The sequence below is a fragment of the Patagioenas fasciata genome, chromosome 3 (genome assembly GCF_037038585.1).
Source record: "Patagioenas fasciata isolate bPatFas1 chromosome 3, bPatFas1.hap1, whole genome shotgun sequence".
NCBI classification, from domain to species: domain Eukaryota; kingdom Metazoa; phylum Chordata; class Aves; order Columbiformes; family Columbidae; genus Patagioenas; species Patagioenas fasciata.
The window spans coordinates 6,011,318-6,036,317 of NC_092522.1; the positions used below are offsets into that span (position 1 = coordinate 6,011,318).

At 41.0% G+C, this 25,000-nt stretch overlaps 1 long non-coding RNA gene across 1 annotated transcript in view; it reads left to right on the forward strand.

Moving 5' to 3' along the window:
* LOC139827494 (uncharacterized) overlaps positions 1 to 25,000 on the forward strand; it is a 91,763-nt gene that overhangs the window by 20,389 nt on the left and 46,374 nt on the right. Inside the window, exon 3 of the long non-coding RNA XR_011738086.1 lies at positions 433 to 566. This is a non-coding gene — a long non-coding RNA (uncharacterized lncRNA). The remainder of the gene's footprint in view (positions 1 to 432; positions 567 to 25,000) is intronic.

Genomic DNA, 25,000 nt, shown 5'->3' on the forward strand with positions numbered 1-25,000 from the left:
AAAATGACTGTGTTAGCCCTCTTGGAAATAACCCATTTTCTTCATAATCTCCTGATACATGGAACAGGCAGTTCCAAAGAGCAGCTGCCCTGATACTGGCTTGAAAACAAAAAGAGGCTGAAAACCTGTAGAGCCTGCTGGCTGTGATCTGCACAATACCTAAGCATGAGGAGATTATTCCAAAGCACAAAATACAGCAGTGTATGTGTGAGGGCGGTGAACAGTCAGCAAGGAGACCAAAAGTGATGGGAGGATGCCAGTTCTGCAAGGGTTAAGAGCAGAGTGGGGCATTTCTACCAGGACCTGCTGCAGACTAATGGGTAATTTGCCCAGGTGCAAATCTCACTTAACTATCACCACCTGGGTGACTGAAGAAGTTTTCCCCACCCCTTCCTCTAAGTTACCCTGGGGTTTTTTGTCTTGTGATTTTAGGCTCCTGAATCCAGTCAAACTACGTCTCTTGGAAAAAAAAAAAAACAACAACAACAAACAAGTATGGGCAGAGAAATACCCTCTTCTTGTAAAATCAGCTGTAAATTAGAAGACGGCATAACTACTTTATTGTGGTAAGTCTCAAGGCAATGAGTGGCATGGCAAGAATTACAGTGGGATCTCTTTCAGGCAGTGGGATGTATACCTCTGTAATCTTTGCTTTGCATGTTGATATTTGTTTTTGCTTTTTTTGTCGTCTTAGCCTTCCCTTTGTTAAGTGCCTCATTCTCTTGGTCTATCAAACTACATTTTTTAGGATTCCTCTGCAGCTTCATGGGCCTTGGGATGATTTGCACCTCTTGTTTCTCAGGGAGCAAGGAGGTTCCACAGGGGTGCTCTTGTCTCTGCTGCAAGTTTAATACAGGCTGACTGGCCTTGCTAGGAGGTGTTGTGGTGGTTGTACTTGATTGCTGAGGACTGGGTGGCAAGAGGAACAGTACAGGACTGTGATGGCTATGTCTAAGTGGGGTTGAATATGAGGAGTAGGGCTGAAGGGCAAGAAACATGGACAGTGCTTGCAAACAGGGCAATACATTGGTGGATTTGTCAAGAGTAGCTGTTAGTAGGAGGTTGAATCAATGAATGTAATCAACACCTGCTATGCATCTTTGATGAGTGATTCTTTCCAGCTACTAGGTAGGTTTGTAGGCTACTGTTTCACTGTTTTAGGAAACTTGCCTATCCTGTCAGATATGTCCACTTCATGGAGTATTTTTCTTGCCTGGAGCTGTAAAAAAAAAAATCGTACCAGCTCATGTGTTAAGAGTCTCCAGTCATGCTCTGTCTTGCAGCAGGAATATGAAAGGAGGGACAAGTAAAAGAGAAAGAGAGCACCTCAGCTTCCAAACACACCACTGAGGCTGCCTCTCACAATTCTAACATAGTTATTTGCTAAAAAGGGCAAATTCTGCCTTCCTGTTTTTGGTGCTGTTCCCAGGAACAGGTGCTGCACTCGATTGAATGAATGTCCATGTTCAAATTTGCCAAGTATCCTGTGTCCCATATGACATATATGAAATTTGTAAATTTTATCCTAAAGGGAGGTGAAAAATATAACAGGTCTAGCCTGTAGTGTAATCAAAGATTTATAAGCAGCCATGCATCTTTAATGCATATAAAGTAATAAGAGCTGTACAGTAAAAGCAGAAATGTGACATTAAATGGTTGCTCTTGCCAGTTTTCCGCAAGGTATTATCAAAGCACTATTTCAGCTGCAGGATTGCAAGACTGCATCCCCTGACAGGAAGACAATGGTTTGATCAGGCTCCAGTTAAAGCCAAGAGCACCCTGTGCTTGAGGGCCTGGCTCAACTTCTCTTGCATAACTTTAAAAGAAGCTCAGCTGGTCAGACCAAATGGCTAATCAAGAGATGTTTTGTAACACATCCTTTTATTTCCTTCCCACAAGGGATGACTTCAAAGCCAGTATTTAAAATAAATAAAAAAATAAAGGTGGTTGTGATCAAAGTGGAAAGGAAGCATTAGCACAGGATGGATCTGTAACCCTCTGGCCTGGGGTTAGTGCTTGTCAGAGAAGAAATCTTCTGTCCCTTCTCTTCATGTGTAACTTCCAGTGTATTAATATTTTTTTTAGTGTTTTCTTTTTCCTGAGCATCCCACTTTCTCCTTTTGTAGGCAGCTGCCAGAAATATGTATCTTCCCTTATAGTTGCATCAGAATTTCCTAAGGTTGGGGGCACTGGTGCTTCTGGGGAATTATTGAATGCAAGTTATTTGGCCATACTTCTTCCTGCTTCAGCAAACCTTGCAGGACATCTAAGGCATATACCATTTCATTTTCTGGAACATTCAGGTCACTGATTGGTCTGCTAGCCTGCCAGTGTTTAGTTTTCAATTTGTATATGAATAAATGTAAAGATCTATGAATATAATAAAATCAGCGTGAAAAGAGACTAAGGTTCATCACAGGATTTCTTGCAAGTTAATTGTTGGAAGCATTGGCACAAATCTGGTTTGCTTATCAAATTGATTAAAATGTTTGTTTTAGAAATGTAACAAGGAAAAAGTAAATGCAAACAGCTGGTATCTTGCTGTTTGGTGACCTGCCTGAAATGGTGTGTTTGGAGAATCCTGTTGATAGGAAAGGTCTGGTATGTGTTGCTTGGCTGAATGTTGCTTGATACATTTTTTGTGGTGCTTCATGTGACCTAAATGAAGTTTTGGTTCAGCAGTTACAATTTGGGGAACAAATATTGATTATTTGTTGTCCCAAACATGCAGGATATTTTCTAGGTTTGCACTGATTTCTACTATTCTATTCTTTGCCTTTATGTTTTCAGTGATAAATGTTTTGGAGTAGGTGCAGTATCAAAATTGTTAATTTTCTGCCACTCAGAACATGTGCTGATACAACCTTCAGCTTTTTCTCTTTGGAGCCCTGGCATCCTGCTTGCTCACGTGTTTCCTGTGAGAGAACCAAGCCTTGCCTGCATGGCCCTGGCTTGTTTCTATTTGGTCTGAGAAGCTAATCTTCACAATTATTGTCACCAATTCAAGCTCATCCAAGTAGCTGGCTTTGAGAATATTTGAAATACTGCTGCTACTGTTTCAGAGACCCAGATGTACTAGCTTGAAACATTTATGCTATTAAAAGGGCTGTGAGAAATTTTGGATGAGGCTTTTGTTGACTTTGCAGCCAAGATTTCACCCTTTCATTATAGAACTAGCTTTCAAACTTTTGATCCAACCATGGACTATCAGATTTATCTCTACCACCCCCCAAAATCTGATTTGCAAATATAATCTTCAACCTGAGACTCAGACTGCAATTGCTGCTGATTGGCATAGTGTGAGGGGAAAAATCAGGCTGTATAATTCTTTACTTGATATCATTAAATGAAATGGCAGCATTAGTTAAAATATCCACTAAATACCATAGATTTATACCTGAAGTGCAGTACTCACAAATTGTTCCTTGGTGTTTCCCTGAGGGTGGAAAAGACTTTTAGTCAGAGGAGAAGAAACAATGATCTGATCAATCACAAACTCCTTGAATTCCAAATAAGAATCAGCAACCAGCTCAGTAAACATGTTCCCACCAACCTCTGTAATACTGGTCTGTTGAGCTTTCTGCAGCCCTCTAATGTCATTCTCCTATGATTCTTTATATAATGTACAAGCTGAAATCTTTCTCACTGTGTTTATTTGCTGTTTTGTTTTATACTGCCAGTAAGCACATGTAAGAATATGTGAAGTTGAATATAATTCATCCCCAGCAAAAGAATGCGCTTTTTATTTGAAGAGGCTATTGAAACAGAGATGTTCTACCTTCCTATGTGCATGATGCCTGTCACATCAGAGCCAGGGTGACACATCACTGACAGAAGCCCCAACATAAAATCTTTATTGCGTCGGAGTTACCAGCAGTTATTATCTTTTATATTACAATAAGTAACTAGTAGTGGTCTACAAGATGACACTAAGCTGCTGGTGTAGTCAAGTGCTCAATGTTTTTACAACTATATTGTAAGGATGCGAATATGCAGTTGGGTATTATCTCCCCCCATCTGCAACTGGTGAACAGCAGTACAGCTTTACTGGGATCCTAGCGCTTTAGTGTCGTCAGAGCCTCTGTGACACAGATGTCATGTTGGGAGCTGGCAGAATGGACGGCAGAGAGACACCGCTGGGAACATCTGCAGCTCCCCATGGTCTCCTCTTCCATTACAGGGAAATATTAGATGTTCCAGGCACAGAACAGCAAATAATACCTTGATCCCCCAGGGTTTACTTTTTGCCATCTGAAAAATCATTTAACAAGTTTCTGCTGTGCATTTGAAACAGAAGCATTCAGTGAGTTGTGTGAACATTCCCCCCTTTGTCTAACTCTCATGATCTGACTGGGACTGAATCCTTTCTTTGGAAATATGCTTCAGACAAACCAAAGCTATTGAAGTCCTACCTGGATTCCTGGTGGAAATGTAAAGTACTGGGAGAGGTGCAGAGACAGACAAGATAACCTCATCTTCTGTCAGTAAGCTGAAAAACCTCATGTAACATTATGTGAGCTCCTGAGCAAGGAAAGCTTTGTTCCGTGATGCTTTTTAGTTAGAGATGTGCTGCTGATGGTTTTGATTCTGTTGAGATCTGGCTATTGGAAAGGGCTAAAATGTTTTATTACCCTGGTCTTGAGTAAGGGCATGTATAAGTAGAAAGCCATTTGGGAAAGGGCTCTTCACTGTCCTTTATTTTTTGCTTTAAATGTTTAGCAAAATTGTATTTTATTCTTGACTCAGCAATAGGTAAAGAATAAATAGCAGTTAGCAAGTTGTGTGTAAAGTGACTGTAGTTGCTTAAAGACTTTTCATGCAGGTGTCTGTTGTAACAGTTTAGTTATGCTATGCTTCATGATCAGATTTTCCTAGAGATCTCTGCTGTATGCAAACATGAAAGAACTTGGAAGCTGCTAAGCTTTCCAAAATGTTAATGTAAACATGTTACATATGTAGGACTAGTGAGCATTTTCTAGGTCAAATGTGATTTACTAATTAATTAGGTAATAATCAATTGCTATTGATTTTAGGCAAACCTGTGCCCTGTGAGTTTAGTTTTCAGAGATCATTTAGCACTTCTACCATCTTCAGTGGAGGTGTCTTCATCTGAACCGGTAGCTGGTGCTCTATTTTCAGAAGTGAGCAACAAGAACTTCTGAGGAACAATTTCCCTAACTGATTGCGGGCAATTACCATACAAAAATACTTAATGATCTAACAGAAGCAAACCAAGACTTCTGGCTCACATCTTAAAACCTGTGTGGATGAATTCTGCCTCTAATGTCTGGCAAGACTGCAAAAGTACAAGTACTAGCAGAATGTACCCATTGATAATACAAACATTTGAAACATTTTTCTTCTCTTCAGCGTGACTGAATCATCTTTTGAGACTTAATTTTAATCTTTTGCCCAGTAGTGTGGGAGACCATGCCTGGGGAAGGCTTCTGTAGGAGTTGAGTTCCCAAGTAATGTGTGTTTTACATGGAAATAACAACAGGGCTGGTGCCAAGATGATTGTTTCAGGCTGAACTAACTTACTTTTTTTCCCTAGTTCATTCGTGGTTGAGACTAAAACCAATCATATCTGGGATAGTTTTGTGAAGTTTCAGCACAGTCCCTCTTAGCCTTTTGCTCAACTGTTGATCTGTGCAGCCGTTCTTTCTTGTTTCCTTGCCAAGTGTTGTAATCTGTCATTGCAAGCAAAGCTGCACTGGTATGTACTCATTCTTCAGTTTGCGTCGGTGTTAGGTCAAAGAAAACAAAAGGCACTATGCTATTAATATTAGAGAAATCACGTAGGCCAGCAATTAATAATATTGCTCATACAAACTATTTTGTGTCTTAAACTTATCACGTAATTTAGATTATATGGATGGCCGCAGACTTTACTTGGAGTTTTACTTTAGTGCTCCTTAACCTTCCTGTGAAAATACAGCTCTTAAATGACAAAAATAAGAACATACTGAAGGAGGACTGGAACTTCTCTTTAATATCCAATTTTGGCATAATACAGTGTGGTATTAATGTCGTCTATGATAATGTACTGTTGTCAGGGCCCTGCCATATCTGGACATAGCAGCATGACTTTTATAACCTTGTTACAAAAAGCAATTAGGGGCAGCCTCCAGCTCTGCAGTTAGGTATCACATGGAGATGTAAGGAGCTTCCAACAGTGAATTTAATTAGCAGCAAACATGGAATACTCGGTGTCCTGCAGGGCAGATAACACGGTTCCCGTCCGGTAATATCAGTCTCTTCCTAGAAAAGGGTATCAGAACTGCTCTGATGCCAGATCCATGTGTAACTGACATGCTTCCAAGGGACTGCAGTTGGGAACTTCCAACCTGGAAGGCTGAATCAGGAAATGCAATGCCAGTAAATCCAATCTTTTACCAAGCAACAAGGACAGCTTTGCAGTGCTGAGGAATAATCCTGGAGTGGCTATGTGCTAATACCAGGAGTTGGCAGACATTTCTCAAGAATGTTTAGAACAGATTTCGATAATCAAATCTGCACTACACAGAATAACAAAGTGAACTGATGCTTCATATGCATTAGTACAAAATGGTAAGGAGAGTCGTGACATACAACTTTGTATGAAAGGGAGTCTTGAGGGCTTTTGCGTTGGCTGCAATGAAGTAATTCCTTACTTGACATTGAGGGGATATTAAAAATTAATTAAGCCGAACCTGGTTTTGTTAAGGTTTGTAGTGCTAACTTCCAGTCCTTTGAAATGTCTGGGGTTACAAAAGAAAGCTTGTTAGTTACCCTGCACCTTTCTCAAACCAAAAGAGCTGATAATTGAGGCCATGCTGAGTTGGGATGTAAATGAGGAGGAGGTGAAACATGTTTTTGCAGGGTGGGAAAACTGTGAACATCATAGAATAATTTTGGTTGGAAGACACCCTCAGGATCATCAAGTCCAGCCACAACCTAACTTTAGTCCTAAACCATGTTCCTAAATCATTTGAGGCTTCAGCCAGGGCAGTACGTTCTTTACACCTTTAACCTTGGCCCCAGTGAGGCAGCACTTCCCTGAGAAGTGGGTCAGGCCTGTGTGTAGAACCTGCTATTCCCATTAGAAAGGAGTCTCCTGCGATCATAACCTGCCTTTTTTGCTTTTTGGGAGCTCTTTTTGATGAAGGATGCAGGTTGACCGTGTCACCTCTTACCACCTCCCTCGATGTTGTAGTTTGGTTCTGCTTGCAAGGCCTCATATCTGTTCGGCAGGTTCAATCGGTCCATTCCTTATTCGGGGCAGACCCTCCTAATTCTCAGCCCACTATCTCCGCTGTGAAGCAGGCCTGATGTTGTTTGCGCTGCTCTGCAAGGGGCCAAGCAGCAACACGAGAAAATGTCTCTTGGTATTTCTGTGGTCCTGTGGAAGAAGAATACCTACCATGAGAATGGCTGCTCTCATTTTGTTGCTGGTTTTCTCTCCTGCCCCATGCTGTATGTTTGTACTAAATGTTTGTTGGGTTTCACAGCATCGATGTGGTCAGGTTTTCTGCCTATCTAAATCTGCTTATACCCATTTCTGAACCTGGCTCTGCCTCATGCCCAACTTAAAGCCACTTCTGCTGTGATGATCCTGTTGAGATGCTTGTAGGGGGTTACTTGAAGTTGACCTAGAATAAGCGCAGAGGTTCTTAGGACTTTTCTTGAGTTTAACCTAAAATCTTGAAGCAAGAGGTGCAGAAGCAGCTGGAACTGAGCTATATGTGCACAGAAACAAAAGGAACAGGATTTCAAATAATTTATTATTTAATAAGTAAGTTGATAATAAGTGGGTTCCCTAATTCTCATCTAAACTGACATTAATCAGAACAACTACCCCTCAGAAATGTAATTCAGCTCACTCACATCAGGATGTGACTTACTGAGGCTTGGCACTCTCTAGCAGCTTGAGAGCAACGAATGTTTGAGGCTGTAGCCTGTTTTAGGGCACTTCAGATCTATTGGTTCACCTCCATCCTTTTTCATCACCTCAGGAAAACAGGGTAATTAATACGTTCTTAGTGTAATTTTCAGCTCTGCGCTGCAGCCAGCAAGTGAAAGGCATGAGCCGGCCTTGCAGGCTGCTCCCAGGTGAAAACATCAAGCTTTGGAGCTATCTATATATGAATGCAAAGAGAAGGATACCGGCAGGGCTATGCAGGATTTCTTTTCAGGTCTTTGTCCTGGTGTAGGTTTGTTCTGTGACATTGAGTGAGTAACTTAATTTCTTCACCTTCCTATCCATCTGTAAAGGGACAGTTGCAGGCCTTCCTCTGCTTGGTGAGGCTGGGGTGAATATTGCCAGTTAAAGCTTGCTCTGACCCACCCTTGGGTACCTGATGGAGGAAAAATGGGCAGCGAGGCATTTCTTGTTTGGTTTTATTAGCGCTTGGCTGGACTCATCTGTCTCCCAGTGGCAGGAGGTGTTTGCAAATACATATGTGTATGAGTGCTGGGATAAGGTGTGTCCTGCACCATATGTTATGTGCAGATGTATGTTGGCAGGTGTGAACTGTGTAGCTATGTTTGTGTGCATTGAGGATGGTTTTGGGAGAAGAAAGAGGCTGCTGAGAACTCTGGCTAGGTACTCACTTTTCTTGTAATGTATTGCTTTAATTTAAATTCACTTTACAGTCAGTGCACAGGAGAATTATTTTGAAGGTTTAATTTGCTAGCTGCTGAAAGCAATAAGGTGGCTATCAACAGAGGAGAAATAGCTTGGCTGTTTGTAAAGCTCTTGGGTTGTACTGTAAGTACTCCAGGCAGCTGTAATGGTAGAGGACCAAATAAAGCCTTGTTGCTTTTAGAATCGTTTGTTTTATCGTGTCAATAGTTTTCTGTTTCTAGATATTTATGTGTAAAGTATTTCCTGGGGCAGATAGCTGGGGGAATCTCTGTGGATTTTCAAAAATATTCAGATGGAAAAGCTGTTAAATTATCTAGAAAACATAACGTTTGGTCTCTTATTAGTGGCAAAAACTTCATTACATTTATTATGTTTGGATTGGTGCTAATTTTATGGCCATTTTGGTCAGCAGAAACTATACTGAATAGCCTATATTTGTACTGGGAATTTAATTTCTTAGGATGGCATGATTTGATTTTATCTGCTGTAAGCAACCATCTGGAGTAAGTTTATTTGTGTTACATGGCCTGCATGTATTTATACTTCAGACTGAGATCCCTTAAATTGAATTCTCTGAATTTTTACATATCATATAAATGACATTTGCTTGCAACACAGTGGAATGATTACAGTGAATACTAAAATGGCAACATTCTGCAGTAAAAAAAAATTACGGTGTAAAATGAACATTCATTTACAACAGAATGTAAATTTATACTCTTTAATGAAATGCATTCACTGTGCAGTGAAATACTTCTTGTCCCTATTGAAATAAAATTACAAAGCAGTGAAACTTATAATATTTTAGAGACATTCTGTTATACAGTAAAAATTGTGTCATGTTTGTTAAAATTATATTTGATAGAGTGAAATAAACATGATCTGTGCATATGTTTGCTTATCTATATAGATAAAATTAAAAAATGATATCATGACATCAATCTGCTATAGGCGAGAAGTCCTATACCTGGGCTTATTCAGTATTGGTCATGTTCCACCACACAGCGGTACATCATTAACAGTTTGCTTGTGGTTGAGGAGTTGCCTTCTTCAGGAAGGGTATGAAGGGACATGGCTTGTCAGGGACTGTGATTTGGTATAGGCATTTCTGGGGCAAGTCTCACGTGACACATGAGCAGATGCTTTTAGCTGGTGGATTAACCTTCTCATCCACCTGTATGAGATTGGTGGGGCCAGGAGACATTCATGCATCTCTTACAAGGAGAAAGAGATTGACCAAGAGATTGCTTTACAAGCAAAGTGAACAGTTGTGTACAAGTGCTAAGTGGTAACAGAAATCTTGGGATAGGTGTTATTTTGCCAGTATCCAAATAGAATAATTTGTGGTACTTGGCAATAAAATTCTCTTGCCCACATACCACCCTTCCAACTCTTGCAGAAATGACTGTGACAAGGAATGGTTGTGGTGACATGGTAGCTGAGGGCTTAGGTTATTCACACAGGTGCTGGAGATGGCAGCATGAATAGAAAGTTTATTTGTTCTAAGCCCCAGTACCATTCACTACCGTGAGAGAAGGCTGATGACACAAATGTGTTTGTCCTCTCACAACTCTGCTTTCCACAGACATATACTGAGAAAATGTATATATTTTTAGATAGATTCAGAAATGTTTCTACTAGTATATGGCTGGTAGTTATACTGATTTGTTAGGCCATAATTGTGATAGTGAGATACAGGGTCTCTGGATAGACCTTTTGGGGGTTGTTCTGGTTGTGAAACCTGCAACAAACCAAATCAACCTGCCAAACCTGCTCATGGCACATTGCACCTCGGGCTCTGGAGGGTGATTTAAGGTCTCCTCAGCAGGTGGTGGTACACACGTGTTCACTCATGTTGTTGGGGTGAAGGGCTGTGCTCTGTAATCACTATTGTTAAATTAATGTATTTATTTGCTTGTGTCAGTTAGAATTTTTAAATTTCCGCAGACCCCAAAGAGTAGGCAGGGTCTCACTCCAGTACAAAAGTTTAAACACCCCAAATTTATGATGCTGATCGTCAATTAGTGCAAGATACCTTTTATAATTGCAGATTCTGGTTTGCTTTCTCTTTGTAGCTGGTGTTAAACTCCTGGCTGAAGATAATAACTTATTGTGGTTTACGTAGCCATTTCTATTTTGTGAATGTAAGGAGACTTGGCCCTCTTGCTCTAATAACTGCTCTGTCCATTTCATCTCAGCTTAGGAAGTCGTTACATAAAATAAATGCACTAAAGATGAAACTGGCCGTTCCCTCTCTCCTTTTCAAAGGCCATCAGCTCATTATGTTGCCAAATAAAATGTTAAGATTTGATATTCTGAAATAACAAAAATCTAATTTCGAGTTGACCCTTTTATATTTCAAAAGAGAAAAACTTGCTATTTATTCCAGCCAAAATGTTCATTGAAATTGAATGGGCAGGAAGTTGCCTGGGTTAACTTGTGGCTTTACTGCTACTGATTTTCTCCAAGCTGCCTGTACATTGCATAGAACAGTTTGCCAGTGCTCCCCTGCATCATCTTTAGGTCCAGATGGACAAAGGTATTTGCTCTTTTCTTTCAGTTAGTTTCCCATTTCACCTCAGTCCCCACTTTTTTTTCCAGAGTGCCTCTGGCATATATATTCATTATATATTCTCAATAATGCTGGTTTTAAGGCTTAATGACCTCCCTAGCTGTCTCCTTGTATAGAGCATGAGCAATGCGAAGCAAGGGAGAAGGGGAGAACTCTGGGGAGGCGACTGGGATGGAGCTGATAAATGGGAAGGGAAGAGTCAGGGGGAGAGGGAAGGAGCTGGGGGAAAAGATGGGCTGCTTGGAGGGCACAGGGTTCCAAAGAAGGGTCACGTGGCATCTAGGGAATTGAGAGATGGAAGGAGTTGTGGGAGAAACCATGAAACAAAGCTAATTTGAAGGAAGACAAATCAATAAGAAAGGCAGGAAGAAGGGAGGAAGAGAAAGTGATGCAAAGGCTGTACATGGATCTGTCATTTCCAGCCTGCGCACCTGCAGCTTGCAAAGGGAAGGTTGCAGGGGGAGGGCAGGGGCGTGATGAAACCTGCTTGCAGGGCAACAGGAGAAGAGCAGCCGCATCGCAGAACTCAACTCTGCTTACCTTTCTGGCTCCCTCCCTGCCCCCACTCTGCCTTGCAGCTAAATTTATTCTGCTCCTAGTCCTGTTTCTGTGCTGAACAAACCAGCACTGTACAAATTAACAGGACAAGATGTTCAGAAGTGGCAAATTCACACTTTTTTTGGTTGTTGTTGTTTTTGTAGCACATAAAAGCAAATTTAGATTGGTGGTTGAGAGGGCAACCAAACTTGGGGGATGGGGTAAAGAGCACAAAAAAGTATTTCAGTACTCAAAGAGCTGAGTGCAACGTATCAAAGCAGCTTATAAATGAATCTTTGAATTAACAAGGTGGGTTGCAGCGGTGCTGATGCTAATAATAAATGGTAAGTTTCCTCCTGTAGAGACCTGAGCAAAAAAACGCCTTGTCTTGGGACAGGTCCCTTTTTAATTATGATTACTATTTCCGCAAATGCGAAACAACATTTCCCAGCAACATCTGACCACTGTGTTCTCCATTTCTCTGGATCGGATGGCATTTAGCATCCTCTGTATCCCTATTGTTTTGGCCCTCTGAAATGCCTTTTCTGGCATGGGGTGCAGTAGCTGCGAAACAGATGCAACACAGAAGGTCAGCCTGGGTTATTCAACAGCAGCTTGGGGCTTGGTGGTTGCTTTTCAAACCAGGGACCTGGTCAGTGCAGCTAAGAGCTGGCTCTCATTTGTGAGCCATTCTGTGGAAATGAAGAACAGAGGAAAATCTGTCCTTTAACCTAAACTCTCCCTGAAGAAATGACAGGGAGAACACATCTGGCTGTCTTCTACAAAGCACTCACGGGGCCCAGATTTTTAAAGTTATGCAAGAGCCCTTTGAGACTCAGATTGGAAAATCCTTTCTAGACTGAAAGTACCTGATTTCCTAATTCCTTGAGCCAGAGGGGCTTCTGTACCCAACTGCTCCTGTAAATTCAGACTTTGAGATCAGACTCCTGCAACTGTGCCATAGCTGTGGAGGGGTCCGCTACCCCCTTTCCTTCTCTGTGGCTCAGTAAGGATGACATGTAGCAATGGTTAACAATTCAAACAGAGGGAAAAGAAGCCTGAATACGCTGCTGCTTGCTAGGTTTAATAAAAAAAAAAATCTTTTGACCTTATTTTTCGAAGGAAAGTGGGTTTTCAGAGGAAAAGGTTCAGAGTTCTTTTAACAGGCAAGAAGGGAGGGGAAACCCAAACTTATTTACCATGTCAAATCCAGCAAGGTTCACTGAAAGGGTTGGAGGGGGGGTGGGAATTGAAACCTCGAAGTTTCACATTAAGACTTAAAATTCAATTATTTTTCAACTGGAAGCACTACCTTTTTTCCTCATTCCAAACACGAGCAAGAGTTGACCTTGCACTGCCAGTGTGGTGTTCTCTTGACTTTCTCAGCCATCTCCAGTGACAACTTTCTTTTTATTAAAGGGGAGCAAAGAAGAAAGGGGACCTGTGAGAAATCTGGAATTAGAATTTGAAGTCCTCTCTCCTTCAGGTTTTTCCTTCCCAAGTGCTAGAGTTTCTTCAAGGGAAGGAGTATGAGTTGATACTCTCCCCCTGATGAACAAAATCTCTCTTGTCAATGTAGCAAATACGGATGCAGTACTTTGTCATAAATCCAGCCCAAGACTCTCTTGCAAAATAATTACACTTCAAGGAAATTTTAATCTCATGTTAACGAGACCCCCTACAATCTTTGTGCTCTCAGTCGTATTAGAAACTGATTTATAATTAATGACAACTGCAATGCCACTACCTTTGCATCAGAGAGATCTTTAGCTATCTCCTCAGATGGGTTTGAAAAAAATGAAAAGTATGAGAGAAAGGTTGAATGGCTGCTTTGCCGTGTTAATAATAACAAGTAGCTCTCACTCATAAGTACCTGCAAGCATAGAATACATGAGCAAGAAAATAATCTTTGTACATAGAGCATTCAGATTACAGTAGAAAGGTAAACCAAGAGTGTATAGAAGGTGACATAATATTTAAGAACTGTATTTTGCCTATAGAGAGTTGCTGAGGTTAATACTTTGGCCAGGATTTGACAATTTACAGAATTTGTATTCAAGATAGGGATGTTTGCAGGATGGATGTTGATAAGAAGGCTGTTAGATATAGGTTAGTTTAACATAGAAATTTGTTGTTGTTATTCTTGTTGCCTTCTGCTTTTTTTTTTTTCCCTGCAAGATTTACTAAATAAATAGGTCCCTAATGTATCTATGTTCTTCAACAGCATTAAAAAAATCTGGGTCTGATTAATTAAAATCTCATTATCCATCATAATTGCAGTAGGTATGCAAAAATATAAGATTTAGCATTCAAGGAATTAATGCATTTCTAAAACTCTTTCGGGTTCATATGAGAGTTGGAAATGAGCACTGTAGAATAATTTGTTTCAGGAGAGCTAATTAAGTCAGTTCATTTATTCAGTTATCTAAGCCTGGTCTAATCCCATATACCGCTAAAACCTTGTGATGCTCCCAACTTCATTACCGATTTGAATTAATATAAGGACACAAACAGAAAATGTTCCTTCCATTTTGTAATGCATGGGAGGTGCCAGGCCTGAACCCCACAGGGTGAAGCTGTAGCCCGCCAAACTGCCCTTCCAACCCAACATCTGGACTCCTTTTCATAGGAAAGTACCTTTGGTGCAGCTAGAGTCTCTTCAGATAAATACAGCTACCTGTGTTGCAGCTTGCCTTTGAACCCCAAAGTGGCCAGGAGGGAAAAAGGGGGTGTGTTGGTGTACATTTGGCATTTGCTTTGCACGAAGGGTCTGTGTTGTGGGAAGAGAAAAGAAAAATGAAAATAAAGTCCTTGTGGTCATCTTTGTCCTTTTCTGCCTGGTGCCAAATGCTGGTGAGTATCCGCAAACAAGGAGAGAGTCCACCTGTCAATAAACAAAGGGTATTTGTTTAAGATGAGGATTAATTTTGAGTCCATCTGACAGTTCTGTGTTTGAGGATGCTTACTGTGAGGATGGGGAAAAGGCAGTGAGATCCATCATCTGCTTTCTTATGCTGAAAAGGCTATTGGTTACTTTAAAACATAGAACCAAAATACCCTTAAAAACCTGAAACAAATTATTCCGATTGTCTCACTCTAGTTTTAGGGGCTCTTTTTCTTTGCAAATATCGTGAGATAATAGATGAATAAAAGTTAGGTGACTACTTGGTGTTTGCAAGACAAAATCAATGTTGTCCACCAGCTCTGTTACTTGGAAACAGGCTGAAAGGAACTGTGGGCCACAGTCTCATGCAGCAAAACCATTGGCTGAATTTTTTTTTTTTGAGATGAGTTATTTTGCAATGATGGCTTAGTAGATTTGAGAATTATATACAAGATACCTGAGTTTTTATTCCTTCTGTTAGGATCCTACTCTATTTTGCCCCAAAACTTTCTGCTCCAATATAGGCAGCTGAATAAGAGCTATATTCTCCTAGACTGGTAATGCCACCATCACACTGGCAGCTTCCCAGAAGACAAAGGTGCCTAAAAATTTGTTTACCTACCCATTTGGAAATGGAACTCTGACTGAAATTGAGCTCCAGGAAACCAGTCTTTGTATGTACAGTTTGAAGTTGTTATTGGGTATCAATGGGGAAAGCTCTGGAGACTTCAGACCTCATGCAAAGTGGCCATACAAGGAACCCATTGGATTTCATAAAACTGTGCCATAAAACGAATATCTAGGTCTGAAGCTTTGTGAGTGTATTGTGTGCTGTTTCTTAAGGAAAACAAAGGGAAAAACAAGTAGCAGTTCTGGAGAAACAGCATGAATATATTGCATGAGGCAAGAGAGATCTACAGGAAACTTCTGTTTTGCCAAAGAGGACTGAAGAAGTATTTCAGTCCTTGCATTGCTGTAGTGAGGGAATTATTTATTAGCAAGCTGATGTAGTAGAGCAGTGGGAGTTCTGAGTAAACTGCCTTACAATTTGCTAGTTTGCATATGAGTCTGCAGACCTCTTTTCTGGTAAACTGAAGATATATCATCATCAGAGAGATGAAGTAATGATGGCCTTTTCAAATTCTTAGTGCTTTGTTTGTTTTATGTTGGGTTTTGGTGTTTTGTTTTGGGTGTTTTTGGCTGTGCACTACTTCTTCTACATCCGGTTCATTTTTTGCAGCCCTGGATGCTACAGCTTGTGATTAACTAGAGTTTGAGTTTTCCATTCTTTAAAAAATCTCCATTATTAGATGCTGACACCAATTGATTATCCCACTTTATTGCATCTTCTAAGAATACATAGCCAATTAAACCCCTTTGCCTTTCTAAGGGTGAACAAGCCATGTAGACTCCTACTAGTCCCTCCGCAGCATGATGTTCCTTTGTTACTAAGGCAGCAATTAACAAGTTTTTAATGGAACAAAAGCTCCTGGAGACAAGCACAGCATGATAATAGGAAGGTGTCTACTTTTTTTCTTCTCAACAGGGCAAGATCTTGTCTAACCCTTCCTCCCTTCCCCCCCTTGGCTCGAACAGCCCTGTCAAGGTGCTCAGTGTGGGATTTTTATTCCTTTGCTATCTGCTGCAGTACATCTAAAAATAATTATATTTACACATGTTTGATTATTAAAGGGTTCTAAAACATAAATCTGAACTGTAGTCCTGTTAGAAGCGAGAGGTGTTTTAATGTCAGTAAAGGGGGGGAAAAAATACCTTTTCTTACCAAGATGATCTCTGTGGTGCCATTGAATTCTGCACTGTCAGGTTTTGCTGATGGAGTAATTGTTTTTTAAAGCGATTTTCTTCAGATTTTAATGTCATGTTTATGCAAATTAAAACACAACAGGAGAAAAAGAGACCAAAATGGAGACTTGCCATCTTTCCAAAAGGATCTATAAGATTATTTTTTAAAATAAAAGTCTCAGTTGGGAAATAATTGCCTCTGTGCATGAAATTAATAATAACTAAGTAATTTGCTATCGTTTTTCATTAAGAGTGTTGATTTTTCAGCTGAGCTATTTTAAAAAAATCTAAAAAGGTGCCTCCTGAAATTCTGGCTATTTTTAGAGTAAATGAGATGTTCCTAGGTACATTATGGAATGCAAAACACATCTTTTCCCGCAGTGAACTTCAACCTGTCTGGGCTTAATTTTGTGCTTTACATGCTCGGTGGTTTTAGATGTGAAAGAAGCAGGACTGATGAATCTGCGTTACTGGGGAGCCCTGGCATCCTGGTCTGCTCTTCAATGCCCCTTCTGCATGGGGAGAGGATGGGCTGGCTGGGAGAAAGGCTGGTACAGGGCTCAGGTATCTAGAGTGATGGAGGAGTCCTGGGGTACATCACCAGCCTCCTCTGTATAATCCATGTTGTCCTTTGTTTGTCTTGAAAATGCAAATTTAGGGAGGCTCAGTCTGTCTGCCACTGAGTGGCTGGACGGTGTCTACCTTGGTCTCAGCATGTAGGCGTAAGAAGGAGAAGAGCTTGCCAGTTTGGGGAAAATGGACAAATTCATGGTCATTAACTTTCCCAGTGGAAAGTAATGTTTCTGTCTAGGAAAGTGTTTTAATTTTTAAGATGTCAAAGGAGATGCACGTGGGTGTTTGTGGTGTAGCCCTTAGTCTGTGTCCTTCAGAAAAGCCTGTAACTGTTAGACCTGCACTAACACTGGAAAACACATCAATGTGACTCATTTCAGGCTGTGCTGTGAACTTAGATTGTGTTGGGAAACTGTGAAGATAATCTGTCCTATGCTTTGAGAAGATATTTCAAATTAAAGGTGTGCATGAATATGTGCTGAATTAATGCATCTCCATTTACACCTGGATCTGAAAGGTGCTGCTTTGATTGTTTCTGATTTATTTCTGGAGGAAGTCCAGCAGGGAGCTGGTGCAGTTCCTCATTTTTTTGTTACCTAGAAAATAGTAATTGATTCTAAAGAATTTGGCAAAAACTTTGGCCTGAAAACTTTAGCAAAATTTAGGTTCACTGTAGAAGCTTGTGACTTTGAAACTTATTTCTTACAGTTCATTAAATATGTAATGGGTGAGCTGCTGTCTGTCACTGCAACTAGTCCAGAATGGGGGGAAAACAGGGACTCATTTCCTTTGGATATGAATGTTCTCTGTGTGGGGCTCTTGTCTTCATAAGCAAATGCTTCATCAGTATATAGGAAAAAAGGGTCTTGCACTTCAGTGCTGTCATTTTGGAGCGATGCTTGAAATGCTTTAGCAGTCATGTAGCTGCAGCAAACAAAATGTTAGTACAGTGAGAGACTAGAATAAAACATAAGGTATAATCACACCCTTGTAAAACAGCTGATGATACATCCATCTTCACTGGGGACTCGAGCTGTATTATCTCCAAAATAGCACGGTACTAGAGAACAAGAGAGGATCTGGAGATGTGAATTTTAAATGGAAATTTTCTGTCTGTCTTTAGCCTTAGTGATGAAAAAGTCAATTTTAAGCAGGAGATATATCAGGTGGTGTGTGTAGAAATATGAGTGACAGAGATGATGCACTTCTTGCTGCCCTTGCTCATAAGGTATTAAGAAGGAGTCAATTATACTGGAGGATAACAAATTGAAATTGAAAGGAACTGTCTGCACCATTAACCAGTATGGCTCTCCAGGATGGTGTATGCAAGTCTAAGGAAACTATGAAGAAGAATAACTTTTTACGTAGGTCAGCAGATTTATCTGGCAGTATCAGTCCCTTGTTCTGTAGGACTGGGTGTGGTGAATCAAGCACTCAGTGACAACGTACACCAGAAAACTGTGTAAACTCATTATTTTGTGACTCTGCATATCCATGTTTCTCACCCGTAAGAGCTCTGCCTCCCTGCAGTAACTGAGTCTTGTAGTTCCTGCGTTGGGTTGCAGCATAGAGTGGCAGTACAACTTCAGATCCTCACGATGAGAGGGCAGCAAGAGGCGATGATCAGGCTAGTCTTCTATAGCTCATACAGGATGTATGGAAGTCAAGTAAGTTGACCTCCCATGAAACACGCATACAAACGTGTGCACTGCAGCTTAAAACGCCTCCTTGAGCATCCTCTGTCACAGTTTTTCCATAGTCTCCTGTGCAGACAGAATTGAATTGTGTCCCATATTCACAAAAGAACAACAGACCTTTGCCCCTAAACAGAGCACTGGCCCACTAAGCACGTGCAGTGGAAGGTGCAAGTCCACTGGCGATTTGTATCAGATGTTCCACTTGCAGTAACAGTATTTGAGGTCACTTCAATAATTTGATACACCTGCACTTTTCTTAATAGGCTGTTAAACCATTTCAAACTGTCCAAATCTCCCTGTGTACAATGGAATATACAAAATCATGGTAATGCAATTTCTGAGAGGAACAAACTGCTGTCAGATTCCCCTCCATAATCTCAAAGAGCAAGTGTACAATTGCAAATCCATTGAACTGCACTCCATTATCTCTTATTAATGGGAAATTGTCCATAAATTGCTGAGGCGTAACTGGTTTCTTTTCCCCAACACAGCTGCAGTCTCTTTATCCTGCGATATTCCAGCCCCTCAAAAATATAAAGAGAAAGTGGTGTGTAGGGGTGGGAGGAGGGGGGGCTTGAAACCACTCGCAGCAGCATCTTCCAGCAGTCCCTGGCAAGAGAAGCATCTTTCCTGCTGTTGAGCTGGCCCAGCATGGGACCATGGCTGGGATGGGCTTCCCAGCAAAGGGGTGGAAAAGGGAGATAAGCAACTAGCAGGGAGTTACAAAAGTAGGATCGGGAAAAAGAATTTACTGTGGCATGGCAAATGTGAGGTTATATGGAGAGAAACTGTTGTGTTCACAGCACTGTTGTGGACCACAAACACATTGGTGAGCTGCTCTTTCAATAATGGTGGCTTCCTTTCCTCTACCTCCCAACAGTCCTGCCTTGCAGAGGACTGAAGGTGTGTATGAGCTCAAACAGTGACCCAGCGCTTGCCAAGAGTTCTGGGAAGTTCCCTCTTACCTTTTACGCCAGATCTTGTAGCAGCTAGGAACAAGAAGCTAGGCTGATGGTTGAGTTTTCAAAAGGGCTTAGTGCTCCTCAGAACAGTATAAGAATCTGCCATCAACGTCGCATGAGATGCTGAAAACTGAGAGCATTTAAGTGTGGCCCAGGGCTGCTGTTATCAATGGCTCAGCGCTTCTTGAAGTGGGAGGATGGGCTCTCAAATTGGGACTACAGCACCAAGATATGTTGAAGTTGAGTCTTACAGCAATCACCTTTGTGATCCCAGTTCCTTCTTTTCATTTTAGAGCCCCAGGAGTTATCTACCCAGACTTTGTGCATCTATACAGGCAACACAAATGCTTCTGAATAGCGGATACACAGGGTAGGGCAGAGGTCCAGGCGCATTCGGTGGTTGCCCTGTCCACATGGTCCTTTTCCTCCTGTCAGGTTAGGATGAGGAAATGAGCTGCTTAGTGTGGCGAGTAACAAAAGGCCACACAGTTTTCTCTGTGTTAATTATGATACAGACTGTTTAATTCTGTAAACGAGCTGCTTGGCAGGCTTTCAGAACAATTACACAACTCTCTCTCCTGCTCTCTGCAATAGCGTCAAGAGCAGCTCGGCTGTGAAGCTGATGAACCTCAGCACCATCCACCTCATGGTGGACATCTGATGAGAGCCTCTGTCCTGCCAGCGTGCAAAGTGGGGCCACCCTGCAGGGACCTCGATCTTATACACTGGATTGGTGGGATTAAATTGTGTGGAAGAGAGAGAAGACGGGGAGCTGTGCAGTGCAAGGTACAGGGAAGTTAGGGAAGAAATAAGATCTGATTGTTGGGATGTACAGGCTAGAAACTTTTAAAGCCATGTGTTCAATTAAAGGCATGCTCGCCAAAGCTATTGGAGGAAGTCCCTGTTGTTGTCCCTTTGGGGCAGATGTCGAAGTCTTCAAGGGACTTGACTTCTGCATCACCCTTGGTCATCAGCATGTGGCAGGGCCACGAGCAAGTAATCTTTTTGTCGCTCAGCCTCTTCACGTGTTGAAAGGAGATAAGGATCCCAACCTCCTTTCAGAGTGCTTTGAGATCAGCTACAGGTATCATCAGCATTAAGCAGAGAAAAAAGACAGCAGCCTCCAGGAGTGACATATAAGGGACCTCAGATCTTGACCAGGCTAGATAGGGCATGACCTCTCTTGAACAAAAGGTCTGTGCTGTTGGAGGATAGGGCCAACACAGCAAATTAGCATTTGTGTAATTGCATAGTGAAATACGATCACGATCAGGACATGAGCAGGAGTATTGCTTCCATGTTCCCATGACGACTTTTCACAACAGTAAATGTTACAGAACACAAGGTACTGCAAGCGCAGCGTTGTTCACCCACTAATTACTGTGCTCTGAACTTCTTGCCTGAGGTCTGCAATGAAAAACATACTGGAAAAAATGTCTTTAATTTTTTTTGTTTTTGAGGGACAAATACAACTTTATGTACATTGAGCACCAGGTCTTCTTTCTGCCAGAAAGGTCCAATGCACTTTGAGAGCTAGCAAAATAGATCTAGTCATCCAAAGTACAGTAGAAAATATTAGTCTTTTATGAGGATGCTCGGTAGCAATGAAAGAATTCTCGAATTTGTTGAAGAAACTTATGGCATTGAAGAGAGAAGTGGCTTTTAGCCCTATGATACATAAGGGTTTAGAATGCACTATAATAGAGGCTTTTTTCCCCAAAGGACATGTGAATTCCATTACATCCTATTACTTGCCATAAATTTAATATAAAAAGTCCTTTATTTAGAATGACATGTGGAGATGGGTATTTATGAACTAGATTCTTGGCTGGTTTATATCAACATTACATCAGTTGAATGTTTGGCCTAAAGTGCTAATTATTGATTTTTGGGTTTTTTTATTATTGTTATTCCTCCCTCATTGTCTGTTTTCTTTCATATTACACATGGACTTTCCCTGTGCTCTAAGCCTGGCTGGAGACTGATTGTGGGGAGATATTAAGTAATTTAATGCCTGTGATGCTAGAAATCAGGGCTTGGGCTGATCCCAGCCTTTCAAAGACAACTGTCACTTCCCGCTTGTGTTTTGTGACATATTATAGAACACTACTTCTCTGTGCAGCAATTTTGTCATTATTCAAGATAGAAAGAAAAATGGGAAATCCATTACAAGCCAGACTTTGTTATGACACACGAGAAGAATCCCCTGGGAAGTTAGATTAAATTTTCTTTGAAAATAAAATAAAATTGCCACCGTGCTTGACAACATTAGATTTATTATATATTTATATCAGGAACTCTAGGTATGCTCCTTGTCAAAGCTGCTTTAGATGCTGAGATATGTGAGACAAAAGAAATCATTACTTGAGTCACTAAAAGGGAAGTTTATTACTGAATTGGAATTAAAATATTTGAATAAGAACAAAAATCAGTGTTCTCATCACCTAGTTGGAGGCTGACTCGGAGCTGCCTATCTGAGCCACTTAAAATAACTCAGCTGTGAAGCTGGTGTGTACAGGCAGAAGTGAATGCTATGAGTTTGTTATGTTTTACAGTGGTTTAAGCAAAGATGTTTTATTCTGCAACTGGAGCAAACTCAAAGGGCAGCTCAGTTAACAGATACGGCTGATCTAGCAGATGGTAGCTCACTATACCTCACTAACTAAATTGCTCTTGATTGTATATCTATATTTTGAAACAGAAAAGTACCATGTTGTATGATTACATCCCAGGGATGTTGCACACGTTCAAAGATTTTTTTCTACAACTAGTCCCAGGTCTACAAGGAGCTGGGCATGTTTATCTCTGATTAACTCATGTCATAGGTGCTGGGCGTATTTTAAGATTACACTGCAGGCCTGGGAAATTGAAATGAATGGAAAGACTTCACTTTCCTCAGATATGCGTCTCAAAGTACTGGCTGATTCATCTTCCATGATGTGCTCCCAGAGCTTAGGTGTATGCATATGAGGAAACTGGAGTTGACATCAGAAGTGAGTGAATTTTCTGCAGGAAAACTTGCATAAGGAATGGGAAACGAATTGCAAATGGCATCATGTTAGAAAGGGGAAAACAAGAATAGTCTGAGAGAAGTAGACAGCATCTGGAGAAGATGCATCCATGCTGCCTATCTGGTCTTTCCCATGAGCCCAGGTATGGCAGGGATGGATGGGCAGAAAGTAACTGCCTATGTAAAATATAGCTACAAAAATGGAGATTATTTGTAAAAAACATGTGAATATATACTGGATGCTAGGAGTGTCTTTGTAGTCAACAGTATCAGAGCAGATCGTTCTTTAGATCTGTGGCAAATCTTAGTGAGATTGTCAGTTTGACTTGCTTCAAGGAAGTTGGTTGTGAGCCTCGGAAAGTAGGCGAGCAAGAAGGTTTTTCTTGCTTTTATGGCATTTCCACTATTCAGGAACAATAATGCCAGAAAACAAGACTCTGTTATTTTATGATTCCCAGATGTGTCAATAAAAGGCCTGTGGGAGAGAACAATACATGCAAATATACAAACTGTAAGTTCCAGAGAGGCAACTGTGAAATACAAGGGCAAGAAAACTATGTTCATTGTAGGAGCTGGTGTATTGGTCAGAAGGGAAGAGGAGTCGGGGGGATGGAGGAGGAAAGTAAGGAGGTTTAAGAGAAATTTGAAGACAAGGAAAACTCAGGAGTGGTCAAAGAGGCCACCTGTCTAAAACAAAGAAGAAAGAAGACCTAAGGCTTTTTAAAATAAAATACTTCTATCCCCAAAGTTTTCTTCCTGTACATTAAAAAATTTATGAAAGATTCTGGTTCTGTGAATTTAGCTTGTAAGTCTCTGACTCTAGCACTTTGAGGGAACATTAAGATTCATTTAAAGTCTTTTCTTCCTTTTGATGCAATAAAACCTATATAGTACTTTCCTAAACGAGTAACCATTAAAGGGACAGAGCTATGAAAGAGTCATTTCCTACAAAATATGAAATCCAATAAGGTTTATTGCCTACCATTTAGTGAATGACAGAAGCCTATGAAGTATATGAATAAGTTTCCAATCACCAATTCATTTGTCTCCTGGAAGATGTACAGCACTCAGTATATCCAGCTCTTCCGCTCCTCCCTAGGTCAAACATAGCATCAGATTTGTTTATGCACCATTTAACTGATATCTTATACGTCATTATAACTTTGTCTTTTATCTTCCTGCCACTACTGAAAGGATAAATTAAAAATAAAGATTGACCCTGCCATGCTCTTGGCAGCCAAGCCTCCCTACATGATCTCCAGCTCCAGAGGCACTTGATGGGGGGCAGCAAGCCAGTTTTTATTCTATTGCTTCTGTTTATTCACTGCCGTTGATTAAAAAGCTGTTTCCTGTTTATATAGATATGTAGGAACTGACAAATATGAAATATTAACAAAGACTCTACATACAGCATATCAAATGGGCCAGGTGCGGGGGTGTGCTGCCGTTTTTGATTGCATGAAAGAAGGGAAGCTGCCAAGTGGCGTTTGTTGGAGGTGGCAGCCACGTCACGGGTTTTCTGTTGGCAGGTGTATTTGGGATGGGTGCTTAGAGGGATGGATCAGAGGAAGGCCATAAACTTGTGCAAGGGCTGGTTCTCCTCCTAGTCTTGCTCGAGGGAGAATGGTCTCTGTAGAAGACCTATGCTGCTGTCTGGGGCCTGAGGAATGTGACACATGTCTATCCCTAGATCTGTGGCCCAGGCTGGTTGTGGGACGAGGAGCTAGGGGGATAAGAGTGGTTGTGTGACCTCCTTGAGAGTCAAGCTCAGACTCCAAACTGCAATTTCTGTTGCGATGGTGGAGACCAGGGTTTTGAGAAGCAGAGGGATCGCTGCTTCTGGTGGCTAAATTCCCTGTAGGATTTTCAAAAGGGTGAAGCAGATAATTACTGGTGCACCTCCCTTTCATGTATAAAACAGGGAAAATATGACTTCCCTGACCTGTAGCACTGCAGTGATAATATGAATATATGCATGAGAGATATTGCAAGGTCTGAGATGCTGTTGTAGCTGGGAGATTACACAAATCTTGTTTGGACTGAGCCGTTGTAAGAACAGCCTGTCAGCGCAGCTAGAGGGATATTTCCCACGGCATTTGTAACTTCACAGAATCTTTACCAAGTTACCAATTAGAATTGATGTTGGCACTTAGCATCACAAGCTACTTTTTAGTTGCTTTTCTGGTATAGAAAGGGGAAAGTAGTATAGGATTGACTTTTTCTGTCTTCTTGAACAATGAGAGTAAGTGAAATTGAAAGCTGCTTTCTTTAGACCGAAAATTGTCCAGTGCCAGAAGATAGACAAACTCTAAAACATAACATAATAGCATTTTTTT